This window comes from Cryptomeria japonica, chromosome 8 (genome assembly GCF_030272615.1).
Source record: "Cryptomeria japonica chromosome 8, Sugi_1.0, whole genome shotgun sequence".
Lineage (NCBI taxonomy): Eukaryota > Viridiplantae > Streptophyta > Pinopsida > Cupressales > Cupressaceae > Cryptomeria > Cryptomeria japonica.
Genome location: NC_081412.1, coordinates 23,482,797 through 23,501,844, shown reverse-complemented (window position 1 = coordinate 23,501,844; position 19,048 = coordinate 23,482,797).

Sequence of the window (19,048 nt, the reverse complement as noted above, 5' to 3'; positions counted from 1 at the left end):
TTGGATTCAGTTCCTCCCCTTTTCATGCCTTTTTGGATTACTTTCCCAAGGCTCTCGCTTGAGTATCATGATCCAGATATTGTGGAAATTTTGGCTAATCAAATGGGTATTTTTATCAAGCATGACCTTATCCCGTATGAACTTGCCCATTTAACCGTCAGGGTATGTCTATTGCTAAACCTCACAAAGCCACTTCCCAAGTCTATTTTAATGACTTCCTCCATAGGGAAATGGAATCAAGACATTTGCATACAGGGTACCAGAGATATTGATGACCGTATAGATAAATTAGGTCATTTTAATTCGCAGTGTCAAGGATCGGGTATTGATGTTGTTACGGTTTGCAAGGATTTTGTGACCGATTTCTATAAATGCTCCTTTTATCAGTCTATTGTATCTCCTTCTTCTACAACAAGTGTAGCTGACTTATCAGAGAGTCTCATACCTCTGGGTAATGTTGACAATGTTGCAAGACCTTTCCAAGTTGTTTAGTTTCAGGAAAATCCTCCTCTTTCTCTGATTCCTTCTCAATTCTTTTCGGGTTGTATGGAAGACGTTTTACTTCCAACAGAAAAAAGAACAAAGCCCTCCAATTGGAAGAATTCTCCTCAATATCAGGTTGTTATCTCTGGTTCATGTTCTCTGCAAAAATTTGTGGGTAGATACAAGAATGTATCTTTTAAGATCCACTGCTCTTCAATCCTGATTGATTGGTTGTATAAGAACATATTTGTTTCCTCTCTCTTTAGCCAGTTCACTTCTTCTTTTCTAAGTTTAACTTCCATGGGACCCTCAGATTTTCAATTCTAGGAAATTTCTCTTTCACAGAATGGAAAGGATAACCTGGTTCATAGCTTGATATTTAATTGCCAACCTTTCCATGTGGTTGGTCGCAATCTTCCCACTGTTGGATCCTCATCGAATGCTCCAAATATTGAATTAATGGCACATGATATCCTTATCTCTGTCACATCGAATTTGATTGATGAAATTTCTCTCGAGAAATTTCTAGAAATTCAGGATGTCCCTTCTATTGATGCTATGCCTCTCACTCTTAATACTTCACCATCCACTTTTTCACCCCTTTTGGAATCCAGTCATGTTGATCAGCTTGTGGCTGAAGATAATTCATATCAGCCCTTTCAACCTCCCACACAACTTGACTTTGTTTTTTCTCAACATCTCTCTCTTTCTCAATCAGTCTCTTCATCTCCTTTGTTATCTAAAACACCTAAAAAAAGAGGTTGGAAGCCCAAGATTCTTAAAATCCAAGAAGAGATCGCAGCTGGTATCCAGTCTACAATTGTAGACAAGTTTTCGCCCCATTCAAGACCAAGAAGAACATGTTGTTCTTCTCAAGTGCAATGAGGATCATATCTTGGAATGTTAGAGGTTTGAATGTCTCTAACAAGAGGGAGTGGATCAAGCAACAACTGGATTCCTCCCAAACAGGCATCATTTTATTACAAGAAACAAAGCTTTCTGATGAAGCCTCTCAAAAGATTTTTAAATAATGAACTTTATGGGATTCCATACATGTTCTTGCAATAGGGGCTTCCAATGGTATTCTGACCTTGTGGAATCCCAAGACAATCAAAGCAAAAACCTTGAACCAAGGGACAAATTGGCATCTTATTCTTATTGAAAATTTTAATTTATCCTTTCTCCTCTTTAATATTTATGGTCTAACAGCTCCTCATGAGAAACATGTTCTTTGGAATAGTTATCCTGTCAGATCCATCAGCAGGGAGTTCAAAAAATCATCTTAGGAGGTGATTTTAATGTCATTTTGTCTCGGGATGAGAAACAAGGGGGCAACCCTACTGCTTCTAAGGTGATTGATGATTTTAGATCTTTTGTGTCTGATAACGCCCTTTCTGACATTTTACCTTCTAATGGTCAATTTACATGGACAAACCAGAGAACTTCCCTTCAAATTGCAAGCAAATTGGACAGGTTTTTCACTTCATATGAATGGATCCTTCAAAAATATACTTTTAGCTCTAATATTTAATCTTTCTTTGGATCTGACCATTTTCCTATCTCATTATGCTTGGATAAACATGAAGTTTCTCATCATAAACCTTCTTTTAAATTTGAAAGAATGTGGTTTCGGCACCCACACTTTCATGCTTTGCTTTGACAATGGTGGGTAAGTGCCCCCTTCTGTAGGGGGAACAAAATGTTTCAACTCTATATGAAAATACAGTTTGTAAAAGCAAATATCAAAGTCTAGAATAGGGAAGTATTCAAAAACATCTTTGCAAAGAAATCATATGTAGAGAAGGAATTAAAGGGCATCAATGAACTTATCTTTTCTAATGGGATTAATCCTGAAACCTTCTCAAGGCAAAAGCATTTACAAAGTTACTGGGAAGAATTGTGCTCTACAGAGGAGGAGTATTGAAGACAAAAATCAAGGGAGCTATGGCTAAAATATGGGGATTAAAATACTAGATTCTTTCAGGCATCTGCAAAGATTAAGCAAGTTGCATCTACTATATTTTCTATCAATGCCTCTTTTCGGGTGTAAAATTAACTAATGAACAAGAAATTATGGAGGAGGGTGAACTCTTCTTTAAAAATCTTCTTGCTCCCTCTCCTTTGTTTGTTCCTGAGGAGTCCAGTGTTGAGGTATTGTTAGATTCCATCCCTTGTCTAATTTCACAGCGTGATATTGATTATCTGATGCAACCTTTCTCTCCTACTAAACTCTAAGAGGTGGTAGTTTTGATGGCTCCTAACAAGTATCTAGGTCCTAATGGTTTTACCATGTTATTTTTTCAAAAGTGTTGGGATGTTTTAAATTTTGATCATTTAATGGCTTTGGAGGAGTCAAGACAAAAAGCTTTCATTCTCAAGAACTTTAATTTAATCCATCTTGCTCTTATCCCCAAATCCAACAACCCTCGATCTTTTGCAAACTTTAGGCCCATCTCCTTGTGTAATACAGTTTACAAGATCTTCACAAAAGCTATTTATCTCCGGTTGAAATCCTTGATTCCTAAAGTAATATCTCCTCAACAAGGAGGTTTTGTTCCTGGTAGGGAAACATCGAAAGGTGCGCTTGTGGCCCATGAAGCTTTGCACTCAATTAACTCTTCATAGTCTCCTGCTTTCATACTTAAATTAGACATGTTGAAAGCATATGATAAAGTATGTTGGTCTTTTCTTTTGAGAGTGCTTATAAAGTTTGGCTTTTCGGATAAGTGGTGCAAATGGATCAAAAATTATCTCTATGGTGCACATTTCCTAGTTATTATTAATGGTAATACTTCTAGCTTTTTTCAAGCCACTCAAGGAGTTCGGCAAGGTGACATGTTAGCATTTGCATGAAGATTACATTAATGATATGTTATGTTGTCATCGATGTCAATTAACCAGTAATGATATTGTTGTTATTGTTTATATTGTCTTGTAACTGGTAGGATGAGATTTGTGAAGGAAATTGTAAACCGGTATGTAAGTTTGTGAGTTGAACCGATAACTAGTAAAAGGTTAAACCCTATCTATTCAATATAACCGGTAAACCCTACCTATTGTTTTTGTTAAACACTAACCGATTAAGGTTGTTGAATTGGTTATGCTGGTTTATGATCTAATGATGAGCGGTAATGATGGTGACACGTATGGTCATTGTATGAAAACAATTTCAAGATTTTTTTTTTGGCGCATTGTCGTAAACTTTTGTCTAGGGAATGAGCAAAGTGTATTGCATCTAATACAAAGCGCGTGATGAGTTACAGAGATCAAAGAGGTGATCAAAGAGTAGTCAAGGCTTTCTTGATTAATGTGTAAGAGATTTCTATGTAATCCAATGGTCATAGTTGAACCGAATTTGTTTGTAACCTCGATGAGAATTAGGTTTTTATTGTGTTGTCGACCTAATTGATTTGATTTTAAGGTCGATGAAGTTGTTTTTGTTGAAGGTGTTGGCAAAGATCAGTTGAGTGTGTGGTTGCCGAATCAGATGATGTGTCTGCAATTTGAGTAAAGGCAGATGGAAGCTTAAAAAGGATCTAATCAAGCAAGTGTAGTGCTATTCGGAAAGATCAAGCAAACCACTATTGTTTTCTAACAATTACAACAAAACTAAAATCCCTTAACCGAGTAAGCTCTAACAAACTTGGTTACTTTTCAAATCCTCTAACAAGGTGATCTATTAGCTTGGATTTCAAATCCTCTACCGAGGTTACTCCTAACAGGGTATTGCTTCTAACAAGGCATTTGTAGTCAATCCCTTAAATAGGTGATTCTTAACAGGATCGGTTCTTAACAGGACTTTTGTAATGCTTTGACAGGCTTGGCTCCTAACAGGACAAACTTCAAAAGAGTTCAGATAGTTATCTTGTGAGTCTCATCTCACAGTGGTTTTTCCTATTTGGGTTTCCACGTCAAAAATATTTGTGTCATGTGGTAAATGTTTTTATGGTTATGATCTTATGGTTGATTTGATTAACTACTTAGCTATTCTGATAAGTCATGATAACCGGAAGCATTGATAAATGAAGTTTGTTGACATATGATAAAGCATTTGGATGTTTTATAAGTTTGATGTTGTTTATTGTTAAGTTGTTATAACAGTCAACCGGTTTATCTTATGAGTTTTTATCTTGACAGTGGTATTTCATTAATAAGTTTACTTTGTGTGATTGAAATTGAGATTGGGAAACTTTGTATCAGTTTTTCTATTTACGGATTCACCCCCCCCCCTCTCAATAATCTACAGGATACTTATTCTTTCATCATACCATCAATTGGTATGAGAGCTTCTCAGGTCCTCTAAGATCTAATCCTAACAACTTGAAGTAAAGATCTTGCAGATCATGATGAAGAAGGAAGGTCCGAAGTTTAAAAGAGAGAACTATAGTATATGTAGCGACAAAATAAAAATTTACATCAAGAGTCTAGGAAGTCAGTATTGGGAACATGTCAATACTAAATATGTTGCAACCACTAGGATTTTGATTGATGATCAGAAGAAAGAACAACAAGAAAATCATCAAGCATTAGAGGCTATTATAAGTTCCCTATCTAATGTTGAATATGTAGATGTTCATGGTCTAGAGACTGCACATGAGGTATGGCAAAAACTTGAAGAGATTTATAGCGGTGATGAACATGTTAAGATTGCTAAAGAGGAGAGTTTAAGAGGAAAGTTTGATGACATGCAGATGGTTGAAGGTGAGAATATCCAGCAGCATGGTCAGGATAAAAGAGATAGTCGGTGAAAATAAGAGTGCAGGAGGGAAAGTGGAAGATGCCATAGTGATCAGTAAGGTACTAAGAACCCTGCTATCGGTCTACGCTATCCAAGTTGCTGCTATTTAGGAGCTGAAGTCCATAGACAAAACAAAGGTAACTCTTGACTCCATCATTGGCAAACTTATTGCTTTTGAATTGAACAGTTATGATGGTAGTGTACAAAAATCTGGGCCTGCATTTAGAGCTTCTGTCTCTAACCCATCTGTGAGAAAAAGTAGAGATACTAGTCATGGTTATGAATCCAGATCTAGCAGAGATGTTGATTATGAAGATAGTTTAGTGGAGCTTGAAGCATTATTGACAAAGCACTTGCCTAGAGGCACTGACAAATATAGAGGTAAATTACCTTTAAATTTCTTTGCATGCAACAAGATTGGCCACATAGTTGCTAACTATCCCAATGGTGAAAATGAACACAAGAGAGAAAAATTCAAGAAGTATAAGGGTAAAGGCAAGAGAGATTGTCTTATTGTTGTTGATAGTGGTATCACTGATGAAAAATTTGATGGTGATGCTAGTGAAGATATTGTGTTTGTAGCTATCAAGGAAGAGATATCAGACCATAAGGCATTAGTGTCCAAGATGGATAACTCAGATGATTGGATAATTGATAATGGTTGTTCACATCATATGATCGGTGCTCGGAGCAAATTTTTTTCCTTGAAAGAATTTGATGGCAGAGTTGTAAGATTTGGCAATGACTCACCCTACATGGTTAAAGGTAAGGGATTTATCACTCTTAATTGGAAGAATAGTGCAGATGATGTCTACTGGGTTGAAGGTCTAAAGCATAATCTTTTGAGTGTGGCACAACTTAATGACAGAGGATACCCACATGAGTTTAAAAAAGGTATGTGCAAAATCTTTGACAACAAAGGTGAATTGATTGAAACTGGGAAGCAAACTAAAGGTAACCTATTTCACCTTAATCCTAAAGTAAAAAACTATTTAATTGCAAAAATAGATGATAGTTGGCTTTGGCATAGGAGATTTTGTCATATAAACTTTGATAACATTGTTAAAGTGAGTAAGTCCAAGACAGTGAGAGGTTTGCCTCAGTTGGACAAACCGGTTAATGCTCTATGCAAATAATGTTAGTTAGGAAAGATAATTTCTTCAACTTTCAAGAGAAAATCCTTTTCAGTGGAGCATTTGTTAGATTGGGTTCATACAGATCTTTGTGGACCAATAAGAAAAAAAAGTATTCAAGGTGACAGATATTTTATGATCTTCACTAATGATTGCTCAAGGATGATGTGGGTCACATTCTTGAAGGATAAGACTGAAGCTTCTCAGTAAGTTCAAGGCATTCAGGGCCTTAGCTGAGAAAGAGAGTGGTAAGAATATAAAGTGTCTGAGGACAGATCGGGGCGGTGAATTTACTTCTGAGTAATTCACTAGCTATTTGAAGAGAACGGTATCAAATGGCAGCTTTATGTACCAAGGACACCACAATAGAATGGTATCACAGAGAGGAACAATCAGTCATTGGTTGAAGCTACTAGGACAATGTTGATACAAGGAAAAGTAGCAAAAACCTTTTGGGGAGAAACTGTCAACAGAACTGTCCACACTATGAACCGAGTTCTCGTGAAAAGAGGTAAGGACAAGACTCCTTATGAATACTAGTATAGAAGATCACCTAATGTTAGTTATTTTAAGATATTTGGAAGCAAATGTTTTATTAAGAGAGGTGATTATATTAGAAAATTTGAGGCTAAGAGTGATGAAGGTATATTTCTTGGCTATTCCACCAAGAGTAAGGCCTACAAGTGTTTTAACAACCGGACACAGAGAATTATTGAGAGTGTTCATGTTCGAGTGGATGAATATCCTGAAGTTTCAAAGGAAACTAGTTTGGAGAAGAAGGATAAAGATCCTTGCATTTTGCTTTTGGAACCAGAAACTATGAAATTTGAAACCGACAAAGCAAATTCTGATGCACTTGTTCAACCGGAACATATAAATTCAGAAGATGATGATAATGTTGAAACTAAACCTGAAGATAATGATCATGTCATTCCAAGATATGTGAGATTGAATCACAATCCTGAACAGATTATTGGGGATAAGGATGTTGGAGTACCAACTAGAAGAAGAATAAGAGAAAACTCTTGCATGATCTCCACCATTGAACCAAGAACTGCAAAGGAAGTATTTGGTATTGATCATTGGGTTAAAGCTATGGAGGAGGAATTGGATCAAATTGAGAAGAACAACACTTGGACCCTACTACCCCGACCAGTAAATAAAAATGTAATAGGTACTAAATGGGTATTCAGGAACAAGTTGAATGAAGATGGTATTGTAGTTCACAACAAGGCTAGGTTGGTCTGCAAGGGTTATGCACAAGAGGAAGGGGAAGATTATGGCGAAAATTTTGCACCAGTAGCAAGACTGAAAGGTGTCAGAACTCTACTTGCATTTGTACCCCATAAGAAATTCAAGGTATACCAGATGGATGTTAAGTCTGCATTTTTTAATGGGATATTGGAAGAAGAAGTATACATTGAGCAGCCAAATGGTTATGCTTTGACTGATGAGAAAGACATGGTATGCAGATTGCATAAGGCTTTATATAGATTAAAGAAGGCACCCAGAGCATCGTATGAAAGGCTTCATACACATCTGATGAAGATAGGCTTTCTGAGAACTAGTAATGGTAGTAACATATATCTAAAGTCTGAAGGAGATAAAATACTGGTTAGCGAAGTATTTGTTGATGATATCATATTTGGAGGTAATGATGTCATGAGCAACAATTTTGCAGATGAAATGAAAAATGAGTTTGAAATGTCTTTAGTTGGGGAAATAAAAAATTCCATATGCTTGCAAATACAACAAATGAAGAATGGTATTTTCATTACATAGTCTAAGTATGTAAAAGAGGTCTTGAAGACATTTGGCATGAGTGATTGTAAACCAGTTGGAACACCAATGGTTACAGGTTGTAAGTTGTCTAAGGAAGATGAATCTAAGTCTGTTGATGAGAAGGAATATAGGTCAATGATTGACAAATTGCACTATGTTGTTCACAATAGACCGAATATAGCTCATGTGGTTGGCATAGTTGCTAGATTCCAGAAGAATCCTAAGGAAACACATTTGATGGCAACCAAGAGAATTTTTAGATACCTGAAAGGTACTATTGACTATGGATTATGGTATCCATATGGAGGAAACTTTGATTTGAAGGTGTACACAGATGTTGATTGGGCACAAAATGTTGATGACCGTAAAAGCACAATCGATGGAGCATTTTTTCTTGGAGGAAGGCTTGTTTCATGGAGTAGTAAGAAGCATAGTTGTACTTCACAATCTATTGTTGAAGCTAAGTATGTTGTAGCTTACATGAATTACACACAAGCTATTTGGATGAGGCACATTTTGGAATGTTTTAAGATGAAGATTTCAGAACCTATAAAGATTTTATATGATAATACAAGTGCCATAAATATTTCCAAGAACCCTGTTTTGCACGCATAAACCAAGCACATTGAATTGAAGTATCTTCTTGAGGGAGAAAGTGCAGAGCAAAGATGTTAGCTTAGAGCATGTTTCTACCAAGGAGTAGCTTGCAGATTTTTTTACTAAACATCTACCTAAGACTACATTTGAGTATCTTAGAAGTCAACTAGGGGTTGTACCCCTTCACGAGGTTAGTTGAACCACTTGCAAAATTTTACAGAAGTATTGGTGTAGTAGTGGAAGTTATTCCACAGGGGGAGCATTAAGTTTTAGATTATTGTTGTTGTACAGTATAATTTGACATTACATGTTTTACTTTCAATTTCGCATTGTTGTCAAAGGAGGAGAAGAATTATGTGATTATGAGGAGGAGAACCAATGACAAGCTGAAGACTTGGAGTGCATGATGAATACTTGGTAATGTAAACCAAGATTCCTATTCACAATCAAAGCAACAATCAATAGTGTTGATTTTTGTATTGCCATCAATGCCAAAGGGGGAGATTGTTGGCATTTTCATGAAGATTGCATTAATGATATGTTATGTTGTCATCGGTGTCAATTAACCGGTAATGATATTGTTGATATTGTCTTGTAACCGGTAGGATGAGCTTTGTGAAGGAAATTGTAAACTGGTATGTAAGTTTGTGAGTTGAACCGCTAACCGATAAAAGGTTAAACCCTATCTATTTGATATAACTGGTAAACCCTACCAGTTATTTTTGTTAAACCCTAACTGATTAAGGTTGTTGAATTGGTTATGTTTGTTTATGATCTAATGACAAGCGGTAATGATGGTGACACGTATGGTCATTGTATGAAAACAATTTCAAGATGTTTTTGGCACGTTGTTGTAAACTTTTGTCTAGGGAATGAGCAAAGTGTATTGCATCTAATGCAAAGTGTGTGATGAGTTACAAAGATCGAAGAGGTGATCAAAGAGCGGTCAAGGATTTCTTGATTAATGTGCAAGAAATTGCTATGTAATTCAATGGTCATACTTGAACTTAATTTGTTTGTAATCTTGATGAGAATTAGGTTTTTGTTGTGTTGTCGACCTAATTGATTTGCTTATAAGGTCGATGAAGTTGTTTTATTGAAGGTGTTGGTAGAGATTAGTTGAGTGTGTGGTTGCCGAACCAGATGATGTGTATGCAGTTTGAGTGAAGGCAGATGGAAGCTTAAAAAGGATCTAATCAAGCAAGTGCAGTGTTATTCAGACAGATCAAGCAAACCCCTGTTGTTTTCTAACAATTATAGCATAACTGAAATCCCCTAACTGGGTAAGCTCTAACAAGCTTGGTTACTTTTCAAATCCTCTAACAAGGTGATCCATTAGCTTGGATTTTTAAATCCTCTACCAAGGGTACTCCTAACAGGGTATTGCTTCTAACAAAGCATTTGTAGTCAATCCCTTAACCGAGTGATTCTTAACATGATCAGTTTTTAATGGGACTTTTGTAAAGCTTTAATAGGCTTGGCTCCTAACAAAGTGAACTTCAGAAGAGTTCAGATAGTTATCTTGTGAGTCTCATCTCACTGTGGTTTTTCCCATTTAGGTTTCCACATCAAAAATATTGTGTCATGTGGTGAATATTTTTGTGGTTATGATCTTATGGTTGATTTGATTAACTACTTAACTATTCTGATAAGTCATGACAACTTGAAGCATTGAGAAATGAAGTCTCTTGACATATGATAAAGCATTTGGATGTTTATAAGTTTGATGTTGTTAATTGTTAAGTTGTTGTAACAGTCAACCGGTTTATCTTGTGAGTTTTTTTATCTTGACAATAGTATTTCATTGATAAGTTTACTCTGTGTGATTGAAATTGAGATTGGGAAAGTTTGTATCAGTTTTTCTATTTATTGATTCACCCCCCCTCTCACTAATCTACCAGATATTTATTATTTCATCATACCATTGTTCACTCCTTCAACAACAATACTCTCTCATCTAGTAACTACCTTCATTGATTTTGGCTTGCATATTTATAAACTGGTTTTCCTGCAAAAAGCCAGTTCAAATTTTGGGTGGTTAGGGTTTCTTTATCGACCTCGAGGAAAACCAAATCCTATTAGATCTCATTCGATATGATCACCTGGATTGATGAACTATAATTCATCAATCAACCTCGCCATTTTCGTACCTTCTAGAACATGCCTTCTATTTTTAGCATCCCGCTCTTAACTTGTTAGCGGATTTCTTGGTCAATCACCAAGAATGGCTTTGTGATTTCCTTCACTTGCCTTGATCTGCTCAACCAGTATGTGTTGGATCATTGTTGTCCATTGACCTCGAGTCATAAAACTCTGTTGTGCATCCCATGAATCTCACAGTCAACATAAATGTCGACCTGTGGCCTGCTACCTCACCGCCTGACACTTCAACGACTCAACACACTGACTTGTGTATGCATGCCACTTCATCTCCATGTGACAATTGTGTCATCTCCCACCTTTACTTGAATATCTATGTCGGTATGGATTGGAATACTAACCAACTCCATTACTGAGTTCCTCTACCAGGTTACTATCCATGTCGGTTAAACCCCTAACTGGTTTGTCATTATCCTTGCATCTTTCTTCTCTTCCAATATAGCACTCGACCGATCACCACCCTTGCTAACCTACCTTATGCATATCTTCATCAGATGGGAGTCTTCTACATCTGCACCTTGTCCATATTACCGGTGGACATACATATCGGTAAACACCTTGATGACACCATGTCATCAACCTTCAACTGACTCCATCTTCAATCCGGCCATTGTCCTCTATTTGCAATTGCTCAGCCTTGCCTTCTTCTTCATCAGCCCAGACCATATCTCAACTGGTTTGTCAAAGTGACAAACCCATCACTCTTCATTTATCCTGAAAACTCATCATGCCTTCTCTATCAGTCCAGTGCATATCCCTAATTTCATGCTCTTGAGGCATCTTTGTGATTCACTAGTAGATTCGGCATGAGCCTTCAAACACCTGTCTTTAACTCTTATATCTTATCTCACAGAACTATGATGCACACTTTGCATAATAGGAGATAAGCTCCACTTACTGGTGGTAGTGAATCCTTGTCATCTGCATCCTACAATGCACTCATGTGGCTTCCCTATTTGTGCAACATATCTTCAAACAGACACATGTGATCCGATGTGGGCACATTCACTATCAGTCATCTCTTCACATGGTGATTGCATCTTTATCTAGTGGGAGTCCTATTGTTCTGCATCCACACAACATACCTGTGACCTATACATCCTTCTCCTCTAGTGTTGATATGATTTAGATAACATTTTGCCTCTTCATCACAAACAACCGCCAACATCTTGCTCATCTTTCCTGTACATTGGTCATATGTTTGCCGGTTGGCAACTACTCATTGTCAACACAACTCTTACCAGTTGACACTCTTTCCTTACTGGTGATAAACTGTACCGGTAACCTATCCATTTCATCTACACAAGTCAGACACTAACTTGTGTACTGGTGACTCCAGTGGTCATTCCTCTTAATGACATTCTCTTCCTTACCAGTGACCTGCAACACTAGTTGATATTAATGACTGGATATCAACAATACTCCCATACTGGTTGTCCTTCCAGATCGGTTGACATCAATGACAACACAATGCCAACAAAGCTTTCAAAACCCCAACCATCAACAAAGAATCTATTTGAACAAGCATGCAACTGCACATCCCATGCCATGCTTTTGACCTTCACAAATACTAAACCTGGCTAACCCAAACAACTACTCTTGTGGTTTCTTTTATAGATACAAAATTCCACAAAACCTCCAAGTGGTACTAAATCAAAACCATGTGCTAATACCATGGGCTAACTACCCCTTTGACCCCACATATCAATTAGGTACTTTATTAAATTACTTTCACCAATATTAAGTAAATACAATATAATATATCCCAATGTTATAATACAACTCATTAAACGGTCTTGAGAATAGTCCAAGAAAATCTATAGACTTTACATGCAACTCACATAATAAAATAAAATATTACAATTATGTAGTGTCATACAATTGCGACCCTTGCAATTTTTGACCACATTAGGGTCTTCACATTGGCGAGTAGAATCCCAAGCCTGATTGGAGACTCGAGACTTGCTCAATCCCTGAAAACTGCAATTTTTCTGCCCCCTGCACTACTTGAACCTGCTTCATGTCCTGAGATAAGGGTAGGATAGGGGTGTGACACGCCTGTCCCTACCCTATTTCTGGGCCACTTCATTCAAACTATGCATTGGTCTTTGCATTTTTAGCGGGAAAACTTTCCCTTTGTCGGCTTATGACAAAAAATCAATCCAATAACCTTAATTGATGAATATATAAGTTTCATTTACCTGCCCATTTGCATAAGTTGGAAGTTTCATGGATCACAAGTTCAAGCAATCAAGCATTCAAGAGCATTCAAGCATTCAAGCATTGAGCATTCTCAAGCCTCCCTTCAAGGCTAGGTGTTGCATTCAAGTCAAGGATTCAATCATTGAAGAAGAGATCTCTTTCAACATTAAATTTCACACAAGCAATTCTATCTACAACCTCCCTTGAGGTTGTAGGTGTGCAACTGTATTTGCATATTTGGACTCCATTTACAAAGGCAAAAAAACCCTTTTCATTTCGCAGATTTTTTGGAGGACCGTGTGCACTTCAACATGGTCTCAACAAATTTTCCTCAAATTCGTAGGGCAACTTTGTATCGATATATTATACCCAGATCCAAGTGCACAACTTCATTCCACACTTCCATTTCAAGTTATAATAAGTTCTTTGCTACTTTTACACTTACTCTCAAAACACATAATTCAACAATTTTCCATTCTAAAAGAGGGGTTAGCTTGTCATTTCTACCTCATTATCTATTCATTTAGTATTCAATCCCTTTCCTCAAAGATTGGATCTAGTTAATTCCCCCCCTCTTTTAAATGTAATGTGGATAAAGTGTTTGAAGGGAAATCCGCAGTGAAACTTTCATCTCTCCTCAAAGGGAAGAAAACCTTTCCTCTTGATCTCTCCATCATTCACTTTCCACCCCATTACATTTTGGTGAACCTGACGTCTTACATTCTTGACATTTCAAATCATTACATATTTTTTATTTACAAGTTTAATTTTTTTCTGCAAAATTAGTGGTTAATTCATACAAAATCCTAGTTTTTAAAATTGAAACTGTACTTGTGTTTTGTAAAAATTGCTTGTTAATGTCTTAAATATGAAAATTGCTTTGTTTGTCAAATTCAATTTCTTCATTGTCTTGTTCAATTTGCAAATCAAATTCACAAAATTAAGAGGTTAATTGTCAAAACCCTAATTTTCAAAAATCATCTTGAAATTGTGCAAAAATTGAATTTCCATTTAATTTTCAGTTTTGTGACTATTTTCAGACTTATCCTCTTTCCTAAAATTCAAATTTTCAATTTCCCTCCTTTTTCAAAATTCAAAATTTCAAAAATTAAGTGGTTACATCCTAAAACCCTAATTTTTAAATTTAATTGGATTTTGTACAAATTTCAATCAATTTCAATCAATTTCAGTTCTCTAAACAATTTTCAAGGTATCCCTATCCATTAGGTTTGACCCTTTTCAAATTTGCAATTCAATTCATCTTTTTTTCTCAAAACCCTAATAGGGTCCTATTTTCATGTTCAAACATTAATTTCGTCTATCTAGAGATCGTAAAATCTACCAATTTTGGGGGCTTATCTTTAAAATCATCGTAACTTTCATCCCTGAAAATTTCAAAAAAAGTTGGTTGGACCGTGTGCACTTTCAACACGGTCCCCAACTTTTTTCCCAAAATTTCGGGAGACTATTATGACTATATTTAATAGCTTAAATCTAGCAGATTGGTTGATTTTGTTGACCTTTGATTTCTCTTAAATAAAAAATACCTTCAAAATTCAAACATCTAAAATTTCAAGAATTTTTTTAAAATTAAGGGGTTACTTATAATTTGCCCTGATTTTAAAAATTCTGATTTTGTCAATTTTAAAATTAAGTGGTATCCCATTGGCCCTAATTTTAAATTCCAATCTCCTTTCATTTATCATAAAATTATTGTTGGAAATTGTGTCATTTTCTTCTTTCAACAAATTTCAAATTGTTTAATCATTATTTTTCCAAATTTTGCATTATTCAATTTTTGTGCACTTTGTTCCTATAATTTCAAATTTCAAATTTTTCCTCTAGTGCATGAGTTTCACCACTATTAGTCCTACCTATACTATCCCCGTTAGACGAAGCATTAGAATTAAGGCTTCCCAAGATTTAATTACCAAGGAGATGGAGCATAATTTGGGTGACTTTTTAATGAGGATAATGTTAATTATTCCCATCCTAATCATGTCCCTATCTATCCAATTGATGAATCCCATGATGACCAAGAAGAAGCTTTGACTAGAGTTTCCATAGATCAACTTTCAAAATTGGAAAATCAATTTGATAACTTTCAACAATGGATGTCCCAAGAGTACCCTAATAGTGAAGCTCTTCCATTAATTGAAGGCCTTAAACACATGATTCAAAGTGATAAGAATGGAATTGATATATTGTGTGGCATTGGTCATATTTTTTATTCCAATGTCATGCCTATAAAGAGTTGTGTCGAAACCCTAGGTTATTCACAACCTCCTACACAAATCAATTCTTTTATTCCTTTGACTACTCCTCTGACTAGTGTTCCTACTTTTACCTCAAACATCATGGCTACTTCAACTCAAAATGTCATTCATGTACAGCAATTAGTCATGGGGGCAATCCCTCTTCTTCATTTAATCCTCCATCTTTACCTATTTCTTCAATAAACATTCCTATTATCCCTCAACCAATCAATGTGACACAAGGGGGAAATTCTTTCAACAATTTTATTTCTCCTTTAAGTGTCCCTTTTCCTACTCAATCATCACCTCTGCCTACTTATCATAATGTCCCACCACCTTATTCAATGTCTTCCTTCAATAATATTACACCACCTTCTCAATCAACCATGTCTAACATCAATTCTTCTACCGAAGCGACCATTAACAATCTTGCTCAAATTGTGTCTTCCTTACAACAACAAATTGCTTCCATGAGTCAATCCAAGTTTAGTGTGCCCACATTTGATGTTGCGAGCCCACTTTCTCTTGATATTATTAAAGTCATTCCACCTAAGCATGTTGAGTTTCCTCAATTGGAACTCTATAATGGAAAAGGTGATCCTCTAACGCATGTCAAAATATTTCAAACCTTGTGTATTGATTTTGCTTATGATCAAAGATTACTTGCAAATTTTTTTACAAGAACACTAAGAGATAAGGTTTTACAATGGTATTTCTCTTTTCCTTCTTATTCTATCATTTATTTTTAACAATTAGAGAATGCTTTCATTCAACAATTTCAAAACAACATTGGTCCTAAAATCACTTTGACTGATTTAATGCATTGTAAACAGGGTGTTAAAGAAAAAGTGACTGATTTTATTGGTAGATATAAGCATTTGTGTGCTCAAATTTCTTTTCATGTACTTGATAATGATATTCAAATATTTTTCATTTATAATTTACAAAAATATATTAGGGAAAAGCTTCTTTTGTCTGAGCTTACTTCCTTTCCCCAGTTGTGTGCAACACTCCACAGTTATCAATTGGTTGTGAGCCAACTGGAGAAATATACTCCTATGGCTCCGAGTGACAAGGGGGAGAGTGTTGAACAATCATTTGCGAAGTTCAAACAAACAAAAGGCTTCATCAAGTTCAATTATACAATCAACAACAACAATGTGAACGCTACAACAAGTGTGCCTCCTATTTCTAGATTTTTCAAAAGAGAAAGACAATTTACTCCTTTGAATGAATCTTTACATAGTATTATGTCTCAGTTGTTACAAAGAAACGTTATTAAAATTCCTCCTATAAAACCAGTTGATCCATCTAAGCTTGCATCCCCTTATTTTGATAACAATTCCTTTTGTCAATTTCATCGTCAGCCTGGTCATTATACTAAGAAATGTTTTGCATTGAAAAGTAAGATTCAAGATTTGATTGATAATAATACTATATTCGTGGTAGGTGTGAATAATAAGGGAAACAAATCAGTACCTCCTCCTAATCAAAATCTTAATATTTTTACTGATTCATTACCTTCTCATACCTCTAACGTGATTGAGACTGAACATACCTCTTTCTCTCCTTCTGATCTTACTACCACAACTCTGAATTTGGTGAACATGGTAGAAAAACAAGAGACACCTAAGGATCATTGTATTACATTTGACCCTAGTGAGACCACCCTTTATACATAGTTGTGAAGGTTAAGGACATACCTTGTCATGGTGCTCTTATTGATCCCTCTTGCATGGTTAATGTCATCACTAAGGAGTATCTTTTCACTTTACAATTGCATAAACCTATTTATGATGACTCTAATATGGTTGTGTAGTTATTTGATGGATTCTCTTGTCCTACCATTGGATCTATCACCCTTCCTGTTGAAGTTCACACTAAATCTATGGATGTCAACTTTGTTATCATTCCTTCATCTAAACAATTTTGTGTGAAGTTGGGATACCCTTGGCTATCTTCCATGATGGCTATTACTTCTCCTATTCATAAGTGTTTTAAATTTCCTCACAACGGAGAAATCATAATTTTTAATCATAGCTTATTTCGACCATCCGACAGAACCCAGGGGTTCCTATTGATTTCTTTTGGCCTAAGAAATTTCATTCTATTCCATCAAGGAGAAATTCTCTTTTCCAATCTTATAAAAAATGGAATAAAGATATGGTTTTATACTTGAAACCTAGATCTCTAACAATTGGCATTCCTATCATTCTTGAAGATGAAGTTCTTCCCCTAACGGATAGAACTAATCTTCCTCCTAAGGAAGATCCTCTACCTCTTCCTATGGATGTGACTATGCCTTCTCCTAAGAAACACAACAATATTCCTCCTAAGGTTAGACATGTACCTCCTCCTCATGATGGACCTCATCTCCTTCCTACACCCAATATTCCTCCTTTATATGGTGCAGTTCCACCTCCTTCCTCTTATAGGGAGAAGAGGCATGCCTCTCCTCTTCTCCAACCTCAAAGACCTCAACCTAAACCTTCAACTATCAAAGAGAAGATTATTATTCCTTCAACAAATGTTCTTCCTTCTTCACAACCTTCCGCTAAGACTCGACGAAATCGTTGTATGAGAGACCGTTGATGAAGGCGTCATGCTTGAGCTCGTGAAGATGTTCCTCAAAACATTCAATCTCCTAGGACTCTAATAGTTGATATGATTACCTTTTCTCCTAAGCAAGATGTTGAACCTACATCTCCAAATCGTAAATTGCAAAAAATATGTGATGTTTTTACTCCTATTCGTGTTTGTACTCCACTCTATAAATCTAGATGAAGAAATGAGTGAAAATTTTATTCAAGATGTCAAGACAACTCCTAATGCTTCTGATAGTGACTATGAATATATTGATGTGGATAAGCATTTATCAGAAAAAGTTTTAAAAGCCCTAATCCTAGCTCGTAGAATCGAACAAAGTGACTTACCACATGAGCATAGTCCTTGTTTGGGTCTTGTGATAGCTCCATCTACTGTGCTCGATGTCACTCCTTTAGTGTGTTGCTCACCTTCCCAAAATAGTGATCAGCAAGATCGGGAGGTGGATGTTGTGCTAGATTAGCAACATTAGCACCGTAGATCTTCTCCCTTTCTCCTCTCTTGCTCTTTTGTGATTATTATTTTATGTGTATCCCTGTTCTTCTATTTTTCCCTTAATGTCTACTTGAGGACAATACAAAGCATTGAGATCTCTTTTGGTCTCTTTCATGTTGACTCAAAAGACATCCTCTATTCCCTTTCTTCCAAGGTAGTTTCCTTTCTTTGGGGAATGGAGATTATTATATGCATATACATATATGATATACATGAGTTATCATACAACATACTGACCCGGAGGAAAGCGAAACTACCTCGTGTTTTGTGTTCATTATCCTTGGGTTTATTCCTCGATTGGGGGCTAAATCCTTGCGATAACGTGCTCCCTCTCTCTATTTTTCTCTTGGGTATATCCTACCTTAAAGAAATCTCTCCCGATAATGCGTGCATGATCGCTTTAATGTGGGGGCATACACTCTGCTCATATTTTCCTTCTTGATACTTAAAGTTACTTGATGAATTGGGCTTCGCTTTGTAATTTTTGTATCCTTGCTTGTCATGACTCATACCGAAGGGAACCTTTCTACTTACAATCATGGTTCTCTCTCTTGATCTTCCCTTTTACTTTAGCAATCAACATCGTAAGATCCTTATTC